Here is a 13,509-nt window from a genome sequence, read left to right as displayed (position 1 = left end):
AATAATAATAATAATAATAATAATAATAATAATAATAATAATAATAATAATAGTAATACTTAAAAAAACAATTGCAAGATGGTGCTGAGGCAGCTGCAAATAAGGCAAAATAAAGTATCAGTATTTCTGCAAAACAAAAAAAGAGGATGTTGTAAAAATTAAATGGGTTGCTGTCTGTGTTTAAAATCCATGGACAATCCTATGCACTATTCCCCGAACTTCAAATTTTAAGATTCCATAGGAATCCATGGCCATTACATTGGAATGATAGTGTTGTAATTGTAGTATAAAAGGGCCCCAGGAAGACTCTCAGATGAACAATGACCAAAAAGATGCCACTAAAATCCTTCACATAATCAGAAATGATACTGTAATGCGGTGGTCCCCAAATGTTTTTGGGCTACTGCTCCATCTCCACTTGGGTGACAACTGTAGTTTCCCTCCCCATGTATTTCTTGATATTAGGTCTACTGTTCTACAGCAATTCAAAACAATCAATCTTGGTTGCTGCTCCCTTTGCCACAGGGTCACCATTGGAACAGCAACCTAGTAGCTGGCTGAGCAGTGACCAAAAAGCCCCTCACATATGCTGGTCTTGTGGCTGAGGTGTCACTATGGGGCATGGGGATCTGGGCTGCACTGGGTGACACCTTTAGTGGGGTGACACGACAACCATCACCATAATAATAACTCTGTTGCTCCCTAAACATCTGTCTTTTGGAAGAAATGGGGTATAGCATTAATGCACCTTGTAAGACACAAGATGTTTAGTGGAAGAGAAAGTATGGCCAGAAAGTCAGGCAAATGAGGTCTCTCCTTTCTCTGACCATTTCAAACACCCTCTGGGAGAAAAGAAGGAGACAGGGCAGGAATTTCTGGGTTCCTCTGTGCGCCTGGTATGCCCTGGCCCTATCCATGAGGGAGAGAGAAGTTGGCAAGAGAATCAGGGAGCAAGTGAGTGTGAGGAAGGCTGCTTTCTGTCACTGACACAAGAGCCTCCAGCTTTGGAAATGGGGAACAGGAGGAATCCAGGGATTCTTCATCCTCTTAATACCCAAAGCTGAAGGATGTTGTTATAATGAGAGACAGCAATCTCCAGCTTTGGGAATGAGGTGCAGGAGAAATCCAGCTTCATGAGTGATTCTGCTTCCTGTTTTGGGAGCTGGAACCACCTATTCTGCGGTGGTTGTAAGGGACCCTGAAAAGAAGTTTCATATAACCTTCATCCCCATCATGACCCTAAAGGTGACTGATGCCCCTTATCTTTCTTGCACACTAATACTTTGACTGAAAGACCCCCTGCTACATCCCCTGCTGCCCCCCTTTCCCCTCACCTCCCCCTAGATCTTTCCATCACATCCCAGGAGGGCTGTACCACCCACTTTGGGAATTACTGTTGTAATGATAATCTCAAAGTACAGAAATGCACAAGTGGTAGCAGCTGATCCTTCAAGTACCTTTCCCAAGTCACAACGTCACATTTTAAAGTCATATTTTAAAGGCTGAACTGACCCCATGCAGGTGATTGCTTATTGAAACACTAGCATAACATGCTCATCAAGTATGGTCCCAATGTGGAATGTGGCTGTCATATTCTGAACTGGCTGCATTTTCTTGATAATTATTAAAGGTAACCCCATGTAAAGTACATTGCAGCAGTCTAACCTGGTGAGTAGGGACTGTTTACACATAGCTCTTTCTCATGGAATATGCATCACTCCAAGGATGGTTTAATTGGTGAGTTTCTGCGAGGATCTGTCAGAACACAGATTACTTCAAATGCATGAAAGAGAAATTTACATTCTTTCTTTCCCATCACACAAATGGATTGTGCACTGAAAAGTGTCTGAGGAGAGTCTAAATTTCAGCAGTCTGAGGTAACCAGATGATCCTTGGGTGGTTGATAAATCTGTATATTTGTGATTCTAATGTGGAGAGTTATATTAGACAACTTCTTATGGCCTCTATTGAAAAAAACATGTTCACACAATTTATGAAGAAATGTATCACCTCAATTGTCTGTTTTTACTCATTCTTTTATATGTATGATGTAAATTTGCTTATACACTTACGGACATGCACGCACGCGCGCACACACACACACACACACAAATGATCATCTGATCAGCCTAGGTAAGAACACAGGAATAATGTTTTATAACTGTTGCACAGTCAGTGGTAATTCAAATGCCAATGTTATTTACACACACATTGCAAATAAAATTAAAATGTATATTTTAATTGTATTTCACAAGTATGGGAAAATGGAGGAGACTTATCATGCAATCCTTAATGTTACAGACAGCAAACATTTTATTGTGATCATTGCTAAATAACAAGTTAAAATTAACTGCTTCATCTTCATCCTGTTCTCTCCTTAAGTAGTTTAAACTTACTTTTAACTGTTACATGCCAACAAAACAGGTTGCTTAATTGATTTGACCTTTCACAGTATTTTTTTATTTTCAATCTTAGTTTCATTGTTCCATCTGGCACTTTAAAACGACATCTGGTTAACTGTACTTAACCAGCTGATCACTGTACAGTTATTTTTAAATGTAATGTATGCTTAAACAGATGTTATTTTTATAGATGTAGATCTAAACTGCACTTGTATACGTGCAATGTCTGCATAAGCTCTCTCTGCAATTCCAATGTTGACACCAAAAATTACAAGCCAGGATACTTATGAACTCTACTATTATGTTACTGCACTTTTTTCTAGCTTGTTAGGTAAACATTAATACGGTTATTTTTCTCTCTCTCTTCAGTGCATATAAATAAAACATTCACATTTAGCTTATAAAGAGAAGAACATTTTTTCACACAACTCCTATCAGCAAGGACAAAAACTGAATAAATAATAAGAGCTTAAAACTGTATTTATGCCCAGCAATCCAGTAAGGCAACTCTATGACTGGAGCTTCACAACAACAATAACAACAAAAACCATAGAAAGAACCTTGTTGACCCTGTGAAGCAACACTTGCTCTTGTTGTAAGGTGAGCATACTCTCAAATATTTTGCACATGAAAACTGGGATGCAACCAAGCAATGCCAGATTGTGGTCACAATGGAGTGATCAGGGCTACAAATGGGCAAATGTTATTAATGAGGAAGAACATACAGAACTACTATATTAAGTAGTGAAAACTTGGAATTAATGTGTGGAGTTTAAAATAGCCCCCCAATAGAACAACCCCAAACCAAGTGATACAATACTCTGGGTATGTGCATGTGAGCACACATCCTGATGAAAAATAAATATATCACTATACAATACCTTACTGCAAAATCAAAATTCATTTTTCAGACTTGCTCCAAACCTCTAAGTTCCATGGTCACTACATGAACTCTGTGTTTACACTCACCTCCCTGCCCAATATACTCTATATTATAGATCAGGTCTAATCCCAGGTTCCTCATACTGTAACTCATAACATAGTTCTCATGCTGTTACCTTGGGCCATAGCTTCTCAGCCTAACCTACTTCATAGTGTTGTTGTTAGGATAAAAATGAGATTGGGTAAAAAACCATGTACAATACTTTTAGCTCCATGGCTGAAATGGAATGAAATTAGGTAAGAAAGACATAGCTGGGGAAAACATGATTGTCATAAAGAAATGCATGCATTCCAATAAAAAAAACCCACTAAACTGTGATACCTTTATTGGCCAACCAAAAGGCACAATATACTTGTTGCAAGCTTTCAAAGCTCCACTGGCTTCTTCATCAGGCAAGAATCCAATAGACCTTTTAAAAAGTCTCAGGCTACAATCCTGTATGCATTTATCTATGGGCAAGTCCCACTGAACTCATTGGGACTTCTGTACCATTGCACTGTTAATGTATATCAAACATTGTTCTGGGGCTGAGGGCTCTCCAAGTAAGTTTATAATGAATCTATCCCAGTGTTGGACCACCTTGAAGATTTCAGTCCTATGACACTGTGCAGTCCTGGCACACAGATGCATACAGCCAGGCACAAACAGGATGGATTCATAAAGCAAAAGGAAAGCGATGGAGAGAAGAGACCCAGTAAAATTAAGCCTTAAAATACAAGCTTTATTTAAAAACAAACAGATAGATAGACAAAAATCAGGTCTAAAAGAATATTTTCAAATTAGGAATAATTCCCTGCAATATTGTTCCTTTTTGGAGGGGAAATTAGAGGTTGAAGTGTAATCTAAAACCCATTTGGAGGGGATTTCCATGCCTGAATGAGGGACAGAGACTGAGAGAGACCTCCGTTCTGAAGATTCAAAGGGGATCTCCACCACAAAAATAATTTTGTAATTCTCAAGTTTTACCCCCCTTTCCATTTTGTTGAAACACTCCATATTCCTTGCTGGAAGAAGCAATTCATGTTCACATAACACAGGCTATTCTACTCCATGATGATTGCAACTGCAGATTCTCCTTTGCTTTTATTCTGATTGAAGGGAAGATTCTTCACCCTCCTCTCATCTCCAGATTGCCCCACTCCTAAATTAATTTTGCAGCAATTGAAGCCATTGGAGAAGGGGGGGGGGGAAGTGTCTGAGCCACTGAGTCAGTATGATGGCAAACAAATAGGCCCAGTTACTCTATCTGAACCGGGACATTTGAATGTGTGAATGAGAAATTTCTACATCTGCAGAGTTCAGGATATTATTTGGAATATTAAGTGTGTGGACATAATGGAGGAAGTCTTCAAGTGTAACAATATACATAAACATCTTATTATAGCTACATTTATCTCTCTCAGATGGGTGTCCTCTGCATACTTGGACTTCCTATGGTCCCTGGACCATGTTAGCTGATGTTCATGAGACCAGTAGTGAAAAATATCTGAAGGGCAGCAGGTTGAGAATGGCTGATCTGCAAGGCATGCATATTTAGGGATGTATAAACATGTCTTTCTTTGTTTCATTTTATTTTCCCCAAACAGATCCCATTTTGGGAGAAAGGTGCTATATTAAATAAATAAATAAATAAAATCAATATTTTGTGACTTGTGATTCCATTTCATTGCTTTCTGACTCTACCAAAATACTGATTCCCTCCTTGCATGGCAGCAATTACACTAAAGAATCTTTAGGCCTGAATCCTATTAGTAGTGCCAACTGAAGTAGACCCATTGAATCAATTGCTGAATAGCAAATCAACAGTTGTGTAAATTTCAACCAAATGATAGTGAAAACTAGAAGGAAAGTGGAGAAGCAAAGGGACAAGAAAGAAAGCGTTAAGTTAAAGGGAAAACCTTTAAGCTTTTGAGACGTTAATGTTACAATTAATATAGAAGACCCTCAGGAAAACGGGGGAAAATAATAATAGTAACAATCAGAACATAGTAACATAAAATAAAGGTGGGAGGAAGGGAATGAGAATGTATAATACTTACAGAAGTGTCACAAGAACTGCAAGGTGTAATAATGGTTAAGCCAAATTCTAGAAATTTGGGGAAGGGAAGTGAAATAAAAATGGTAATTAACTTTGTGGATGGGGAAAAATGCATACAATGTAAAATTAAGAGAACATATGTAAGGCTTGATTTATGCCACTGTGATAATGGATGGAAAATTCAATAAAAAATGATATGGAAAAAAAAACCAGTTGTGTAAATTTCACTGAATTAATAGTGACTACAGTTCCCAGAATCCTCTAGCCTGTGTGGCCTGTGAATGTTTGATGGATTTTTTCCTTTCAAGATCTGCTTAAAACGTTTCCATCTCTATTTCCTCCCAACCTACCTCAGCCTGTACATACGGTCTCTTATCCCCCCTCCACTCATATTTACACTTACCTTTCAAGAATTTCTGTTCTTTAGACTCTTCTCTGAAACTGTCATGTGTCTTGGATCATTTTATTTCCAGTCTGTGTCCCTGTTCAGTCATGGAGCCTCACTGGGTGACCTTGAGCAAGTCACACTCTCTCAGCCTCAGAGAGAGGAAGGCAAAGGCAAATTGAACAAATTCTGCCAAGAAACCCATGTGATAGTTTCAGCTTGGGGTCTCTGTAACTTGGAAATGACTTGAAGGCACACAACAACAATCCTGTTTCATTCAATTTCTGTACTAGTCTATGGTTTAAAATGGAAATAATACAGGAGTACTCACATTTTAAATTAATTTTCCCTAAATTTAATTTCTCTTAACATATGCATTTTGTATGCAATTTCACCTAATACATGGCTTTTTTTGGTACGGAAATTTTTGTACACTATTTTGACCAGAAAACCGCACCAAACCACTTGGAGATGAAAAGAATGCAAATGCAAAGAATAACTGTGTTCCAATCCACATAACTGTCCAAGAAGTTTGGATTAGTTTGGTTTGATTAAAAAGGAAGATAAAATGAAGTTCTAGATCTACAGTCCAAAGCAAATTGCAGACTGAACATTCTGGTGATTTTTCGTTAGATTTTTGTATTGAAATAAAGTGAAGTGGGGAAATTACTAGAAGCATGTCAATAATACAAAAAAATGCACCAAAAATATTTTTTCCAGATATATCTGTGATATAACAGCAGATATATATTTATGTTCCAGCTGAAAATCCTGCTTTACTTTTACAGGCTTTTGAAAGCTGCAGAAGTGAGGTACAGTTTGGGGGTTATTACCTAAGAACAGACATTCTAAAACAAAAACAACCACCACACTATATGGACTTACTATAAATGGTGATAGCAACTGCCACGACTTTTTTTTTTACTGTATTATTATTTTTAATGAACTGCTTCTTTATGACAGTTAGTGATGAGACTGTAAAAGGGGAGACCAAATGACTTTGCAGTAATTCTACTTGGATAATTCTAGATCAGAACATAGCCATGCTAGGATTCTCAGAACTGTAGAAAGAGAAGAAAGAAAGAAAGAAAGAAAGAAAGAAAGAAAGAAAGAACCCCCCCCCCCCCGGCTCTGAATTATTGCAAAGCAATATATTGGCTCATAGTCTTATGGGTGGTGCCTGGTGGCGCAGTGGTTAAATGCCTGTACTGCAGCCATTCACTCAAAACCACAAGGTTGCGAGTTCAAGACCAGCAAAAGGGCCCAAGCTTGACTCAGGCTTGCATCCTTCCGAGGTCGCTAAAATGAGTACCCAGACTGTTGGGGGCAAATTAGCTTACTTGCTGTTCACCGCTATGATCTTTGGAATAGCGGTATATAAATAAAACAAATTATTGCTGCAAGTAGATGTGGAGCAATTTAAGAAAGCACATCTCCCACCAACGTGAATGAGATTTGGTCCCTGGTCTTGAAATTCCCTCCTTGTTGTTCAAGGTACTGTGCTTTCCTTGTCACGGTTAGCTAATATAGCATCATGGCCCTTCCTCCCAACCATATCCTGCTATTCTAATTAAGAGTGAAAACATCTGGACCATGACCCCTCCCAGTTTTATGTTCTACCCAGCATCTGCAAATGTGGCTACATAAATAGTCAGTCATACAGACATATGATTTGGGACCTCAGGAGGGTCAACTTCAGCCCCAAAGTCTGAGATTCCCATCTGTAGGCTATCTAAAGATGTCATCATGTAGACCTCACTAGGGCTATGTGTTCATCTAAATATGGAAGAGTCATGCTCTGAAGAATGGAAAATAATTTATGGATCCTCCAGACAAAGCATATATGGGCCAAAATGTGAATCATTTTTGGTTGAGGGCCAGGAACTGGTTGAGGGCCAAGAACTGCAAGCCCCTCCTTGCAAGGCCTCACACAGACCATATGTGCTAGCCAGACGGGTCAAATATAATAATAGAATCCCTGATTTTATAGAATCTTATCCCTAATCTCACAGAGTAGGAAGGGCCTCATGGGCCCTTGAGTCCAACTCCCTGCTTAATCCACGATATCCAGCTAAAGCATCCTCAACAAGCAGCTGCCCAGGCTCTTTTTGAAGTGAGCCAGAGCATGAGACCCCACCACCTTGTTAGGTAATTGGTTCCATAGTTGAACACTATTATTGTCAAGAAATTTCTTCTACTGTTAAATCAAAATCTACTCTACTGTAACTTCTAACCATTAGACCTGACCCTACCCTCTGGGGCAGGAGAGAACAGACCTGCCCCTCCTATCTGTGACAGCCCTTGAAGTATTTAAAGAGTCCAGTTATAATAATAATAATAATAATAATAATAATAATAATAATAATAATATTTATTTGTATACTGCCCTCTGGTAAACCAATCCGGGCGGTTAACAACAGTAAAATATAAAATATGACAATTAAAAACACTTTATCCCTCCCCCCCTTAAGACAGTATTAAATAGTATAACATATTAAAAATACAATATCAAGGATAAAAACAGCAATTAAAACTAAAAACTAAAAACCCTGATATCCCTCTGTTGATCCTCAACCATCTCTAAGATGGGGCCACGGGAGGAATGAGGGAATCAGGGAACCTGGGCCGGGATGGTTAATCTGGAAAGGCCTGCCGGAAGAGATCCGTCTTGACCGCTTTTTTAAAGCTGTCTAATGATGTTATCTGACGGATCTCATCCGGCAGGTCATTCCAGAGTTTGGGGGCAACAGCAGAGAACGCCCTCTGGGAGGTTGCCGCAAGCCTAGATTTTAGAGGCTGCAGCAAGTTCCTCCCAGAGGACCGGAGAGCGCGGGGAGGATTGTAGGGGAGGAGGCGGTCTCTAAGATAGTTTGGACCCAAGCCATTTAGGGCTTTAAAGGTGATAACCAACACCTTGTACTGGGCCCGGAAGCTGATAGGCAGCCAGTGGAGGGACCTCAAAACCGGAGTAATGTGGTCCCTCCTAGATGTACCTGACACAAGCCTGGCTGCCATGTTTTGAACCAGCTGTAATTTCCGAGTCAAGCACAGGGGTAGCCCCATGTAGAGTGCATTACAGAAATCAAGGCGTGAGGTTACCAGTGCGTGCACAACCGTCTCGAGATCCCTTACTTCCAGAAAAGGGCGCAGCTGGCGTATCAGCCGAAGCTGATAACAGGCACTCCTGACCGTCGCATTTACCTGATTTGTCATCAGGAGCGACGAGTCAAGGAGCACCCCCAGACTGCGAACACAGTCGCTGGAGGAGAGTGTGACCCCATCCAGGACTGGAGGTTGCAACCCAATTCTTGGTTTCGGGGCCGCTACCATGAGCACCTCCGTCTTGTCTGGATTCAGTTTCAATCTGTTTTTCCTCATCCAGCCCATTACCGCCTGAAGACATTCATTGAGAGAAGAGATGCCATCGGAATTCGAGGCCGACGAACGAGATACGGAGAAATAGATTTGGGTGTCATCAGCGTACTGATAACACCCAGCACCATAACTCCGTATTATCTCACCCAGCGGCTTCATATAGATGTTAAATAACATCGGGGACAAAATAGCCCCCTGAGGAACCCCACAAGTGAGGTACCTCTTACTGGAGCTACAGTCCCCGAGTAGCACCCTCTGAGACCTGCCCGAGAGGAAGGACCGGAACCACTGCAAAGCAGTGCCCCCAATACCTAACCCCTTCAGGCGGTCCAAGAGGATGCCGTGATCTATAGTATCAAAAGCCGCTGAGAGGTCTAAGAGCACCAACAGGGTCACACTCCCCCTGTCAATGCTCAGACGCAGATCGTCGGTCAAGGCAACCATGGCAGTCTCAACCCCAAAGCCTGTCCTAAAGCCAGTTTGAAATGGGTCTAGATAATCGGCTTCATCCAAGACAGCTTGGAGCTGAAAGGCAACCACCCTCTCGATCACCTTGCTCAAAAATGGCAGCAATGACACCGGCCTATAATTCTTCATATCCAGGGGGTCCAGGGAAGGTTTTTTCAGGAGCGGCCTAACCACCTTTAAACAAGTTATGTTACCCTTGAGTCTTCTCTTCACCAAGATGACCATGCTGACCTCCTTCAACCTTTCTTCATGTTTTGTTCTTCATTTTCTCTCATTATCCTTGTTGACCTTCTCTGAGCTTGCACCAACCTGTTTATATCCTTCTTAAAATGATTTAAGAATCATTTCAGAAGTGGAGACAGTACTCCAGATGAAGCCTGACCAGTGTAGAATATTGTGGGACTGTTACTTGCCTTGACTTGGAAACTACACTTCTATAAATGCACGCAAAACACTTTTTTATTTTTTCAAACAAGAAAGTATATTTAATTTATCCAAAATAATTAAAGATATTACCATGTTTTGTCATGCTGGCATGTGAAATCTGTACCATAGCAATGTGTAACACTTAAAAGATCTAGGTGATAATTACCAGTCCTGGAGTTCATCTCTTGTATGAATGTTAACTGGAGACCTTGGGTGGTGATTTGGCGTAAAGGGGCAGGTTGTCTGTGACTGTGCTCTTCCTTTCATAGATAATGTCAGTGAATGTCAGTGAAAACAACCCTATATACCCTTATGCCAGTGTCCTGCCTGCAAACATTATAATTCCAGCCTGTCCTACAAGGATGTTGTAAGAACATTGTTCTGTACATCCAAACAGAGCTATATAAATGTTAACTATGTTGTTATGATTGCACTATTCATGTGGCTAGTCCTAGTCCTGGGCACTTGACCTTTAATTTATCCAGATGCCTAAATCTTAAATCTAGAGTTTTTTTCTTAAGTCTATTGTTGATAGGTCTGTACATATTCATCTTCTTAAAGGTTGGGCAAGGTTAATGGGTTGTGTGGCCCACTGTTCATTTCTCCTCTCAAACACTCTCTATGTAACAAGAAAAAATATTTTAAAAGTTGAACATAATATCCAAGGCTATATCTTACCTTCACACAAAGAAAGTGGTCACAGTATTTTAGTGTTGTTGGCTTTTTTAGCAGAGAACTTTAAAGTATCATTCTCAAGGTTAAAAATTGCTGTTCTACATAATACCTCAGTAATTGATAGACATTTTCCCTCTCCAGAGTCCATTTTCTGTGAAAAACACCACATAACATCTGTTCATAAACAGTCCTTCTGTGGGAACACTGACACAGGTCTTAGGCTTCTACCGGCTCAATTCCCCTGCCATATACAGATGGCATGGTGTATTTATACAGCTGCAGTCTTTGTAATAAGAGCCCGGCTATATCTTCAGGTAGGACTGTGGGCAAATGTGCTTAAGCTACTCCTATTACATTACATCAAGACTGACATAAAGACAAATTGTAGTATCACACTATTATGTAAGGGTGGGTTAAAAATCACCTTCAGAAATCAGAACATAATTCTACAGAGACAATGACATTGATTGAGATAACAAGACCTCCAAGTCTCATTTTAATAAACTATATGACAAAACACATAGGACTATTCAGAATGACTACTGAGTTTACCCTTGCCAGAAATCCATTGCTAGTGTAAATCAGCATTCAGTTAAAACAAATAGGAATGACCTAGGTTTATTGTGTATTGAACTAGATAATTATACCAGTTTCCTATCAGTTTAACTGCTGTGGCTCCATCCCACATGATCCTTGGATCTGTAATTTGGTGAGCTACTTAGAACTCTATGCAACAGAGCACATATCCACTCTCCTGAACTATGGTTCCTAAGTATCTATCTACGCTGCCAAATGGGACTGTTTTAATTCTTGATCTTGCTTTCTCAGAATATCATGATATATTCTGTGATTCTATGATTTACATTCTAGGTAATGCACCAGCCTGCAAATTGCAGGAGCCATGACAATAAATGTGGCATGAAAGTGATAGATACTGTATATCTAGAGAAGGATAGGCAGCTGCCCCATTTTGCAGCCTCTTAGACCCTTAGATAACACCTGCTTGAAAGTTATTTAGTTTAGAGAAAACCAACACTTCCCCAAACCAGTTACTAACATTTTTTTGGAGGTGGAGGATATTTTGTCCTCCTGACCTCAGATGGAAAGGTATCCCCAAAGTGAAGAATCAGGCAGGATTATGGAAGTTTAGGTTTGTCAGGATAAACAGTTTCAGGCCTGGAGACTTCAATGCCAATCCTGAAACCTATGGACAGCTGCTTGTCATGTCAGAGGTAGTAGTAGATCATCGTGACGTTACAAGGGATAACTGCTGGTGAGGCCATTAAACATGACACCACAAGAATCATCTACAGTTGTACAGAGCATGCGATTCATATAACACACAAAAACAAGGTCTGGCTCCAATACAGGTCCCTGAACTTGCTTCAGCGGCTATTTTTCAAAGTTGGCCAACAGATTAGAGGCTAAAAGAAGCAGTTTTGCTGCTGAACTGGCTATACATTGTCTGAAGTGCTCCACTAGGTTTGAGGTGAGTATGAGTTTTTCCCTTGTGTGGACATCCCTTGGGAAAAGTCCTACCTGGGACCACAGATATATGCCTGTTGGAAAATGCTTCCCAGCCAAGGATTCTCTTTAACCCCCTTCATCCATTTGCTATTAAAGCAATGGGGCTCTAGACAGCAAGGGTTTCCTGCATGCCTCTACCCTACACATGTTGTCTCTAGGGCCTTTCCCATTTACTCAGCCACCCATTGTGGAGTTGTATCTAAGCAATCACATGATGTGGCCAGAGGACCTTCCAGGCATGTTTGCAAGCACATAAAAGACTTCTCTCTCTCTTTTCCCCTCCATCAAGATGGTGAATGCAGGCTCTACTGAGCTGCTCACCTTCTTGAAACTTTTCTGTAGTTAGCCAAGGCTTACGCACTGCATGTAAATATGTCTGATTGTTCCTTTAAATGTCATTAATAAAGCGTTTAGCTGTGAAACCAGCATACTGCTTGTTTGCCTTACTTTTCTAAAACTAGTCTCAGAGAGTCCCATGAGATTCAGTGTTTCTACTTGTGAACTCTGCTAAAGGAAGCTATGGGGCTGTTTTAGCCAGAAAGCAGCTCATTTTTTGCACCCTGGAAAGGATGCCATAGCTGTGTTGCCATAGCTTGGTGGTGTTCCTTTGATGCTGTGTTGTGTGGACGCAGTGCCGGAGGAGCGCCATGATGCCACGCGCTGTGTGGAGGGGTGCATGGTGTCATGGCACCCGGGGGGGGGGGGGGCAGAGTCTTGGCATGCGTCATGTAGACCTGATGCCCCGACTCTGCCCCCAGGCCAGCCTTAATGAACAGGACCTGAATCTTAATTGAATTATCTTCTTTTTTCCCCAGAAAAGGGGCTAACACCTTGTGAATACTCCTAAACAATCCCCTTTCTAGGGTTACATGAATGAGTTGGTATTCTGACTCAACATAAGATAGCTCATGTACCTTCAAATATCATAGTCATGTCTCAGTCCACTAATTTCCTGTTGAAAGAACCCCCCCAACCTCATAAACAAAAATATCACAAGCATTCTTTCTATCATTTATAATTGGTTACAATCATATTAGTGTTAAATGCTTCCTAGTTTTACCCTCCATTTCAGTTTTTTTTCTTTTCCTTATTTTACTCAAACGATGTTTCAAATGCTTTTGACACACATTGTTTTTCTTCTGTTTCTATTGAAGTTCTTTTTTAATTACAAACCAACATTTTATTTGAAGAGCACATCTTTGATTTATCTCCTTGGATTTTGTCATTAAAACAGTTTTTCTCATTATTCATGTATTTTTAATCATCATGT

The 13,509-nt window shown here is 40.3% G+C and overlaps 1 protein-coding gene across 9 annotated transcripts in view; it reads left to right on the top strand.

Moving 5' to 3' along the window:
- The window catches only part of MDFIC2 (MyoD family inhibitor domain containing 2), a 235,576-nt gene that overhangs the window by 43,268 nt on the left and 178,799 nt on the right, over positions 1-13,509 (top strand). The window contains exon 2 of one of the 9 annotated variants that reach the window (XR_006102347.1): positions 2,772-3,002. The exons of the other annotated variants lie outside the window; for them this stretch is intronic. The gene's annotated coding sequence lies outside the window, so the exon portion shown is untranslated. The remainder of the gene's footprint in view (positions 1-2,771; positions 3,003-13,509) is intronic. 9 annotated transcript variants of the gene reach the window in all.

This window comes from Sceloporus undulatus, chromosome 2 (assembly GCF_019175285.1).
Source record: "Sceloporus undulatus isolate JIND9_A2432 ecotype Alabama chromosome 2, SceUnd_v1.1, whole genome shotgun sequence".
Taxonomy (NCBI): domain Eukaryota; kingdom Metazoa; phylum Chordata; class Lepidosauria; order Squamata; family Phrynosomatidae; genus Sceloporus; species Sceloporus undulatus.
This window is presented reverse-complemented; position numbering and strand designations above follow the sequence as displayed.